This window comes from Quercus suber, unplaced genomic scaffold (genome assembly GCF_002906115.3).
Source record: "Quercus suber isolate HL8 unplaced genomic scaffold, Cork oak 2.0 scaffold_721, whole genome shotgun sequence".
In the NCBI taxonomy this organism is placed as follows: Eukaryota; Viridiplantae; Streptophyta; class Magnoliopsida; order Fagales; family Fagaceae; genus Quercus; species Quercus suber.
Window position 1 is genome coordinate 57,163 of NW_027070161.1, and position 11,448 is coordinate 68,610.

At 32.4% G+C, this 11,448-nt stretch overlaps 1 long non-coding RNA gene across 1 annotated transcript; it reads right to left on the reverse strand.

Moving 5' to 3' along the window:
• Positions 1-602: 602 nt before the first annotated feature.
• On the reverse strand, positions 603-5,429 carry LOC111984288 (uncharacterized). Its single transcript, XR_010626237.1, has 3 exons — positions 5,326-5,429; positions 5,034-5,104; positions 603-960 (listed from the first exon to the last, which is right to left on the reverse strand). It is a non-coding gene; the product is annotated as an uncharacterized LOC111984288 (long non-coding RNA).
• Between the last annotated feature and the right edge of the window lie 6,019 nt (positions 5,430-11,448).

Genomic DNA, 11,448 nt, shown 5'->3' on the forward strand with positions numbered 1-11,448 from the left:
TTTGGAACCCTCTGAGCCCAAAACAATAAATTTTGTAGAGAGTGGGCGAAAGGGCTAGGCAAATAATGAAAATTACAGTATTAAACAGCAACACCAATGAGAGAAGTTGAATTAATGTGCTCTCGGACTAATGAGTACTCTGTCCGAAGAGAAGTTGTTCATTGATAATCAAGGGTTACAATTGCTGGAGCTACAACCATGTAAGGTACCCTTTCTCTCTCCTGTTTTTCGATCCCAGGTAAAAACATAAAACCCTAAACGTTTAATGAAGTAGGGCTGAGTTGGAAATTCTGCAGAAAATTCAACCTGTGCGATTTTCGATCGATCGAGTCTATTCTTCGATCGATCGAGCCAGGCCGAGAGTCCCAAGTACTTCTGCAGCCACTCGATTCCAACTGTACAATATTAAACCAACTTTGAGCAAGTTTAAATAAGACTAAATACATTGTTTTGATCATGGTTTGCCAACATTACAAATTAGAGTTCTAAATACATAAAATCCTAAGACCTTAGAACCTAACAATTTCCAAAAAATATTCAATAGAAATCGTTTAACATGCGCAATGCACGCGAACATTTTACATATTTAAAATACTATCAACTTAACATAAGAATATAATAAAAAATACATTAAATTTCATCCGGGTAATATATTATATCTATTGGTTTGTTTTACTTTTAACTATGATATTTTAAAAATACATTGGGATACGTTAAACTTTAAATATTATAATGTTCTATCATAACAATTCTAAAATAGAAAAACTTATTAATAAGTTGTTATTTTTTCCTCTCAAATTTTCTTCTTCTTCAATGCATTTTGTTTAGTAGCCTTGCTTCGTTTGTGAAGCATTTGAATTGGCATGCTATCATCATTTGATTTTCCTCTTCAGCAGATATGGCAGTTGTAAATAGAAAACCACTTTCCTCTGTTTTTCTTACAAATTTGTCTTTTGTGTCCTGCAATAATTTTCACTTAAATTAAAAGGTGCTTCAAGAATTCACAAACATCTAATAAATCCTTAAACAATAAGTTACACTTCTCTCATAAGCAAAATTTAGATTGCTTTCATTGTACTACATTGGCTTTGAAGGTATCATGAGAAGTTCTAATATATTATTTTTAATTTGATGAGAACTTCTTATGTACTAAGCAGGTGTGCATAGTAAATAATGTGCAGATTAGGAATTCCAAACAGAAATGCTGCAAAAAAATGAGTGTGGCACAAATAATTTTAACTAAAAGCATTCTAATTTTGTGAATCCCTAGAACATGTATGGAAGTAATATCCGTTCCCAACCATATTCTAAATCTCCCTTGGTAGGACATTTACATCCAACTTCAATTTTTGTATACACATAGTCACAAATTTAGCTAAGTATACATATATACATCATAACCTGTACCATTAGTTTTTCTTATTTATTTATTTTTTATTAATAAGTTTATTGCATTCATAGTACTACTGACCTTGCAAGCTAGAAGTTGTCAAATATCATGAGTATTCTAATGAAAATTTATCTAATTTTAAGAAATGTTCAAAATTGAAATTTCTCTTCAACAATAAATAGTAATGTGCCGAATCAATCAAACCATGTGAACCTCAAATTTAAGATACAATATATAAACCATATTGGATATATTATTGTCATTAATAAAAAATAAAAATTTCTTTAACTCAAAATTTCAAGTAAATTTCAACATTCACATTCATGTCTTCATTCTAATTAATAATTTACTTTAAGTTTTTTTTATTTTATTTGATAAGTAATAAAGATGTATATTCAAGAACACTACCTTATGCAGAAAAACATAAATACTTTGAAAGACTACGTTGGAGAAATTTCACAATACAGCATACCAAGGTAACAACATTCATGAAAATCGTAAGAAAAACTAAAAAATGCTAAAGACCACAAACCAAATATACAATTTTGTTTTGAAATTGTAATTAGTAATTATAGAATTCTTACATGATGAAGCCCGAGACAATAAGAGAAAAATATTAATAAAGATAAAGTATGTAAGAGGAAAAGCTACGGAAAACATGCAACATACCTTTGTAAATTAATTTTTTTTTTTAAATGGTATATAATGATATGTATGTGTAGAACATTGGTAAAGGTTTACAAAAGTTCAACTCTCAAACAATAAAGAAATATAATTGGCGTTTCTATTTGAAATTGCCTCTGCTTGCATCTTTGAAAGTTCTTTTGCAGTCTTAGATACAATTTTCTCATCTCCTTTGTCAAACAAAATGAATATTGCAACAGCGCATCAATAATAGGAGGAACTTTCTTAAGCAAAGGCAACTTAACCTTACCCTCCATACAACAGAGAGAGAATTTTGGGTTCTTAGGCTTCTTAGATTTTACTGTTCTCTCTTTATACCATAAAATTGAACCACAATACATGCATAAATAAGGTGGACCAAAATTCCAAGGTTCAGTAGATTTTCCTATGTGAATTTTAAATATTTTCAAAGACAAATTTACACTTAGCTCAATTTACTTCACCCACTTTTTTTTGGAGAATGTCATCCAATAATGTAACATGACATTTATAAATTGCAAATCTATAGCTAAGCAATATATGTGACATGTCAATTCCAAACAGATTATATACCAGCCCAAACCCAATAAAATGGCACATTTATTCATGACCAATCTACGGTTAGATCCTATCAAAAAATTAAAAATTAAGAAAAAACTACAGTTAGAAAACATTTAGCAAAAGAATTAAAAATTAAATCAATAGTCAACTAAAATTTAGCCAAAAAAGAAGAAGAAGAAATCTATAAGTTAAAGAGAAGGTCTGTCAAGGCCCTTAAATGCCAACAACGGGCTCCTCTTTCATTTCCTAGTAAGTTTTAATTTTAATTTTTTGTACTCTTCCCTCACCTTCACTAATTAGTCACATAATAGATAATCTTCATTTTGATGTTGGCCCATATGCTTAATTTGAAAATAATAGTCTATGACTATGTTAATTTGATAATCTTCATTTCGTTTTTGTTTTTGAATTTTTTGTTCTTTGTCATAAATCTATGTTTTGAAGTTTGGTTTTACTTCCCATTTGTTTAATTCCTTCCTTTCTCCCAACAACAGTTCCTCCAACATTTTCTACCTTAAAAGTAAAACCTTGAATGTACCCATCTATTTTAAGTTCCAGTTAAGTTCTTAAAATCTCTTTTTTTTTTTAAGATTTTCTTTTCCCATAAAACGTTTGCACTTATAGTCTTATTTGTGTTGTTGTTAAGGAAATCTTTGGTCTAAATCAAAGCAATTGCAAATGGAAAAGAGATTTCATTGAACAATGAAATAAAGAGGAAAATTTAGGCTATCATACCTTTCATTTTATTGTAGAGAACCCAACGGAAAAAGTTAAATTAGCAATTCAAATAAATGACATTTGAAAGTTTGAGAAGATATGCTAACTACCCATGAGGCGTTCAACAAAACCAAACGATGCTAACCAATTGCAGCGGGCAGTATTTAAAAAGTTTTTTTTTTTTTTTTTTGAGATAAATATAGAAATTTTATTTGATAAAAGGGAAATACATGTACGAACACATAACAACCTTGTTAGGTTCTAAAGATTTAGGAATTTATGTATTTAGAACTCTAATTTGTATTGTTGGCAAACCATGATCAAAATAGATTATTTAGTCTTGTTTAGACTTGCTCAAAGTTGGGTCTTTCATGTAAAGTTGGAATCGAGTGGCTGCAAGATGCATTGGTGCATTTCGGCCTGGCTCGATCGATCGAAGGAAAAACTCGATCGATCGAAGCTCGGGCATAATGTTTTTCTTTAGAAAATTCCAGCTCAACCCTAACTCATTAAACGTTTTGGGTTTTCTGTTTTTACCCTAGGTATATAAAGAAAAATCCTAGCCACGTTTTTAGGGTTGCTCCAGTTGAGTTGTTGCTCATACTTTTCTGTTTTGTGTAAATCTCTTGTGAGATCTAGAGGAGTTTGCCTTTACACAAAGCTTAGGGTTTTCAAGGTAGAGATTACTTCAACATCTTGATGATCAACTCGATTGTTACCATTGAAGCTTAAAGAATATCAAGCGTGGGTGCTTGTAGTTGATTGGAGAATCCAAGAAAGAAGGAGTCCATGGATTCGGAGCTTACACGTGGTCGTGTCAGTAAGTTCTACTGGTAGGTAGCATTAGGAAGTCAAGCGGGGAGCATGTAGTCCTTCTGTATGAACTTCGATTCTTTCGCATAGTGGATTCAAGTTTACCTTGAGGATAGCTAGGTCAAATCCTCCCCAGGTCTTTACTGTGTGGTTTCCTGGGTGATCATATCTTATGTTATTTACTTTTCTGCTGCTTTATATTCTTGATATGATTGTTTGATTGTTTTAACCTAGAATTGCTTAATTTGACTAAGTAACAACTTGGCTAACTAACTAGGCTACTCAATCTGGTTGTGTTTTAAGGGGTCTAAAACCGTTCAAACCTTGTAAGCATAACCATAGGGGAACAAATACCTGTTCTGCAGAAAACAAAATCCGCAACAATATAAATACAGCCCATGGACATAGAATACAGAAACAGCAACAGATATTACAATTACCTTCTTGTAAACACAGATTATGCAGAAAATCCTTTCTGTTCTGCAGAAAACAGAATATGCAGTAACAGAAATACAGCCCATGGACAACATCACAGAAACAGCTACATATATTACACTCAGCCCCCCTGAAAGCATAGATTATGCAGAAAATCCAAAACATTTTCTGTAGAAAACAGAATATGCAGCAGCAGAAATACAGCCATGGACATACATCACAAAAACAGCAACATATACATCGTTTTTCTTTGGGTTCGAATAGATTCAACGTTTTTCTTTGAGTGTGGTGTTTCAAGTTTGTTTTACGCGTGTTTGTTTTTTAAGTGGGTATTTTTCCTACATGGTAGATAACTAAATCTAAATCTAAACCAATCCAACCAAGGAATTCAAACCTAAATCGTATTCAATCCCCAGATTTGAAAATGAAAAAAAAAAAAAAGCAATAACTTTACCGATTATAGGGTAATGGGTATGCGGCCTCTCTTTGTGCAGCGTGCATGTGGTTCCGACAAAAAAAAAAAACCTAAAATTAAGATTGAAAAAGAAAAAAGTAATATCAGCGTAACATTAAATTCTATACTTATTTGATCCCAAAGAAAATTTCATGGAGAACTCAAAAACCCAAAACAGAAACGAATCAAAGCCAAAATAAAATCCAAACCTATACAACAAAAAAAAACTCCATAAAAAGTAACATTGCATACCCAAATCTGGAAAAATAAAAAAAGAGAGAGAAAAATGTACCCATGCCGGTTTCGACAATCTGCAGTTCCTTCTTTGTATCCCTCTCAATCATTCTGTGTTTTAAAAACCCAAAATAAAAACAAATCAAATCTAAACCTATCCAACAGGAAAACTAGGCAAAAATTGCGAAACAGACTTTTTTTGGGAAAAAATTACGCACGTGGCATGAGTTCAAAATTATTTAGTAAGTTGGACTCCTTTTGAAAGTCGAGTTTGGCAAACTCGAATTTGGGCTGGAAAACCAACACTATAGTGGCATTTTTTTAGTGCCTATACCAGCGTTTATAGAAACGCCACTCTATGGTACCTATAGTGGCGTTTTTGACAAACGCCACTAAAAAAAATGCCACTACAATGTTCTTTTCCAGCCCAAAGTCGAGTTTGCCAAACTCGACTTTCAAAAAGAATCCAACTTACTAAATAAATTTGAACGCATGCCACGCGCCTAATTTTTTCCCAAAAATAATCTGTTTTGCATTTTTTCCCAGAAAACTCAATTAAAAGTAACATTTCGTACCCAAATCTGAAAAAATTTACCAGTGTTGATAGGCCAAAGGTTTTTCTTTCTATGTTTTTGTGGTTCCAATGGTCTAATTCTGCCTCTTTCTCTGTTTCTTTCTCCGTGTCCAAGGATCACCTCTCTCTTTCTCTGCTTCTTTCCCCGATTCCTCATTGCCTCTCTTTCTTTCATCGCCTCTCTATTTCTATTTCCGTGTTTCTTTTAATATTAACTGGTTATTTTTTTTTTTTTATATTTATAATGAGAGGCTTTTAAATTGTGCGTAGCATTGCCAAACTATAAAATGTATCGCTTTTTTAAGTTATGAGTAATTCTGCGATATCCCCCAAAAAAAGGGTGGGTACGATACCCATTAGTAGATAACTTGCTACATCAGGTTACTATTTTCTAATATTTGATGGTTCCATCCTCACATTGTGCATTCTAACATCATATGTGACAGTTCTTTTCTCACATTTGGTAATTCCTTTACTTTTTTCTCACATTTGACGGTTCCATCCTCACATTGTATAATTCCAACGTCATATGTGATAGTTCTTTTCTCACATTTGGTGATTCCCTTACTTTTTTTTCTCACATTTGACGATTCCATCCTCACATTGTGCAGTTCCAACATCTCATGTAACAATTCTTTTCTTACATTTGGTAGTTCCCTTACTTTTTTTTTTTTTTTTTTTTCACATTTGACGATTCCATCCTCATATTGTACAGTTCCAACATCATATATGATAGTTCTTTTTCACGTTGGGTGGTTCCCTTACTTTTTTCTCACATTTGACGATTTCATCCTCACATTATGCAGTTCCAACATCTCGTGTAACAATTCTTTTCTCACATTTGGTGGTTCCCTTACTTTTTTTTCACATTTGATGGTTCCATTTTCACATTGTGCAGTTCTAACATCAAATGTGACAGTTCTTTTTCCGTATTTGGTGATTCCCTTACTTTTTTTTTCTCACATTTAACGGTTCCATCATCATATTGTGCAATTCCAACATCACATGTGTCAGTTCTTTAATCATATTTGGTGGTTCCCTTATTTTTTTCTCACATTTAACGGTTTCATCCTCACATTATGCAGTTCCAATATCATATGTGACAGTTCTTTTCTTACATTTGGTGGTTTCCTTACTTTTTTTTCTCACATTTAACGGTTTCATCTTCACATTGTGTAGTTCCAATATCATATGTAACAGTTCTTTTCTCACATTTGGTGGTTCCCTTACTTTTTTTCCTCACATTTGACGATTTCATCCTCATATTGTGTAGTTCCAACATTACATGTGACAGTTCTTTTCTCACATTTAGTGGTTTCCTTACTTTTTTCTCACATTTGATGGTTCCATTGTCACATTAAGTAGTATCAACATCACATCTGACCATATTTTTGTCACATTCAGTGATACCCTATTTTTTTATTCTCAAATTTGACCATTCCATTATTACATTGGGTAGTACTCACATTACTTCTGATTGTACTTTTGCCACATTTGGTAGTACCCTATTTTCTTTTTCCTTGCAATTGACAGTTCAATCATCACATTAAGCACTACCAATATCACATCTGACCATAATTTTACATTTAAGCTTATCACTGAGGTCACTTTTTTACTTACTAATAACCGTTCATCACAATAGTAATTTTTTTTTAAGTTATTAAAAAATTTAGATCTAAAAAAAAGAAAAAAAAAAGTATCCCTTGAAATTAGCCCAACCACAATAATTACTCTTGTTCACAAAAAAAATCAACTGGAATTATCTTGGCTTCTTCCACAAATATTTGAATATATCAATTAACTTCTTACGTATCTCCCTTGATAGCTTCCATCACATTCAAGAGCATATCTCCCTATAAAATAACATAGTTGATGCCATTTTCTTGATGTTTATATTTTTATTATTTATATATGATGGTGAACCAAAAATTTGACTATCTCCAATTCGTCCATAGTGTCGTTCAAGACCAGAAGGGTCATCCAAGTGTAAGAAGCTAGTCCAACATGGAGTCACCTGGACGATCGCCAAACACTTAGAAATTTTTATTCAAAAGCTTATGATTCAGACTACGTTCTACTATTCTGAAGTAGGAGCAAAATTCTTATTCATCGCTCTAACTTTCCACTAAGTTCTTAACTTCTGATAACAATTGTAGATATTAAGTCTGAACTTTCTAACTTCCATCCACATTGAGGAAGTTACTAAACAAGTAACCACTCCAAAGCTCACTATAAAAGGACTCAACCATATGAAACCAAAGTAAATTTTTCACCACTTATAGAGTTGGAATTCCTAATTTCAAGAGAGAAAACTAACTTAAGCATCAGAGGGTTCTTGGCTAGTTCACCCCAGTCACCTTTGATCTTGTGCTTCTTTCTTTTCAAGCCTTCCAAGCAATCTCAAGCCCATTGGATGTCTAAATTTGGATTTGGATTTGGATTTAAGATCAATAAACTATTTTTTCCAATTATTATTTTCTTAAACTTTCTACATTTTAATTTTAGTAACATTTTTTAATAAATACATAAGGTAATGAAAAGGCCATTGATAATCCAATTGACAAGATGATGACTAAAAATTTGTCATCATAACCAACTAAAAATATGTCTTGCCAACTATTGACAATTAAAATGTTTTATATCAATAGAAAGAGAGAACCCTAATGCATGAGTTTTTTCACAACATTTAAAATCTCAAACTAAAAAATTGTTTCGAAGTTCTTTACCACTAAAAAGTTATATATCAAGAGAGACAATAAAGTATCCAAAATATGTGTCTTTTACAAAAAATTTAAAAGAACATACTAGGACTCAAATATATGTCATCATCAGGTTACTCCTGTCATGTTTTGAGATTCAAAACATCAAACAAAATTTATAGGCCTTATGTAACACAAATTTCAATTTTTTTTTTTTTTGAAAAAGAATTACAAAGTACCCAACAATGGGAACATCAAATAAAAATCCAAGTCCACTTTCTTCATCACTGCTTCTTTGAAGAATTCCATCATTCAATTCAATTAGGAAGCTTATATTTTCCTCATTTTCACATACCATCATTTGAAACATACCAGTATATATGACCTCTAATTCCTTGGCCTTTTTGTGATATTTTTTCTTCTCTTTATCATTTAATTTCTCCTGTCCTTGTCTTGCATCACCACCTTCTTTTTCATTTTTATTGATGAATCAATGAGATTTTTTTATTGACTAGGAAATCAATCAAAATACAAGGCAAAACAACCAAGCCATAGCAAAACTAATACTGGCCTCTGTAAAAAAAAAAAAAGTTTATAACAGACCCACTACAACAAAACAATAGGCTGTGACTACTTACACCCCTTAACAGTGTGCCATGATCTCAACAAATCAAGCTAAAACTGGCCACTCCTAAAACACAATCTACAACAAAATTTATACATTAACATCATCAAGTTATTACAACTTTTTAACACAGCAGCAACATGTCACAATTGAGCAATGAAACAGATATCCAGCAATACCAAGCTTTCAATAATTCTCCATCATAGGATAGATCAGTCACTAGTTTGATAATGTAGTAGCATTTCAAATTTGAGTCCCCATTAATAGCAAAGGATATGATTAAGCATTGAGTCACAACTACATAGTTTGCTCTCTAGTCTCCCTTGAACATCCTTCTTTATAATGCAAATAAGTTGATCTTCAGTGTATACCTTCCCAAAAAATATAATAGAATTTTTTGCTTCCATACATGATAAACAGTAGCCCACAAAGCTAGTTTGCAAAGGGTTGTTCTTAAGCTTTTTCCTTTAAGATTATTTCCCCCTAACTCATACTATCCTACCAATTAGTCTTAGCAAAAGATACTAGAAACAAGTTAATTGTAATTTCCCAAACCCTCTTGGTAAAAGAACCAAAAAATAAATGGTCCCTGAATTCAATGCCAGAGCTGCAGAAAACACAAACCATCCACTGGAACTTGGAAGACCCCATTGCAAGATTCTAGCTTTGGTTGAAAGCTTACTAAGAATAACTATCCAACCTACAAATGAATGTTTGGGAATGGCCAAGTTAAACCACAGTAAATGCCACCATTCCATATTACTACCTCTGCTCCTAATTTCATTTCAAATACCAGCACAATCAAATTTATAAGAACCAACCCATAAAGCTCTGTCTTGCTCATGAGTTTAACTAACAAATTCTTACTTTGGATATTCACTAAGTGGTCTAATCTGGCAAAGCAATAAAACAACAGAGACCCACATACACATGCTAATTCAAAAGAACAAACAGACACAAACACTAGATACCCACATACCCTTATATGCGAAAGTTTACAATTATAATAATAATAAATAAATAGAACATAATAAATGAATATTGATACTGTTAATCAACTCATATAACAAATCATGGAGAAGAATAAAGATTCCTCCCCCACCCACCCCATACCCAATACCCGTAGAAAAATCGACATTAATCCTTTGAAATAATTGCATATATCTACCTTTTCAAATGGGTAGCCTTGAAAAACCAACAAAGAAAAAGGGATACAAAACAATGGCAATGAAACTAGGTTTCATCGTTGGATCCTTACCTTTAACAATATCAAAGAGATTATGATCATCTCAAGAAACCTTCACTGGATAGTAAGTCGAAGAGGTGCTAAAGGGGAATGACAGAAAGAATGCAAGAAGAAGCAATCTGGTTTTTTAAGAAGAACTGAAGAAGCAATCAGCAAGAAACTCAGAGAAGGATAGAGAGTGGCGTGAAAGGAACAATCTGAATATTTTTTAGGTTATATATCTGACCTACTCTACCGGTAACCTGTAACCCATTAATATAAAATGAACCGTCCGGATTAAAACTCCACGAAATATATGGTCATGACTTGTGTGGGTACCGTACCCCCTAAAAAAAAAAAGGGGAACCACAGAATGACCCATAAAATCAAATTTTAAAGAAAAAATTTGTTGCAAAGTGTGCAAGATACATTAGTTATCAATTTGTTTGTTTAATTATATTGAAATAAAACAGATATGCCTTTTCACTATAGCACCAAAATGCTTAAATCAAAACCAAGCCAACCAAAATACTCCAAACTAACTCATATTTCTTAGTTCATAACCAAATCAAAGGAAAAAAAAAATTGTAACATTCAATTTCAACTAAAGAAATTGCTGCTTGTGGAGGTAATAGACTCCCTTGAGATCCTAAAATGGCAGATTTTGATCAAATCAGCGCAGGTGAAACAGAGTGGACACCATCAACTGGTGTTGAAGATTCGGATAGATGCATAACTGTACCTAATGAGCTTATGCAAATAGCTGAACACACATAACTTAAAATAATGGTCAGCCTAGCAAGTAAATCTACTTTGTACTCAAACCTCAACACATCATACTTCTCACTTTTTAGCAACAGAACAAAAGGGGAAAATGTATTTATTTTAATCATTTGATCAGGCTATTAAAAATGACAACAAATCAAGTATCAAAGAGAAAATATAATAAAATTGTACAATAGAAATACAACTTCACGGAGGACTTTGGTGGTATTTACGGAGGACCTTGACAAATTACATTGTGTTCATGCTTCTACCTTTTCACTATACCACTAACC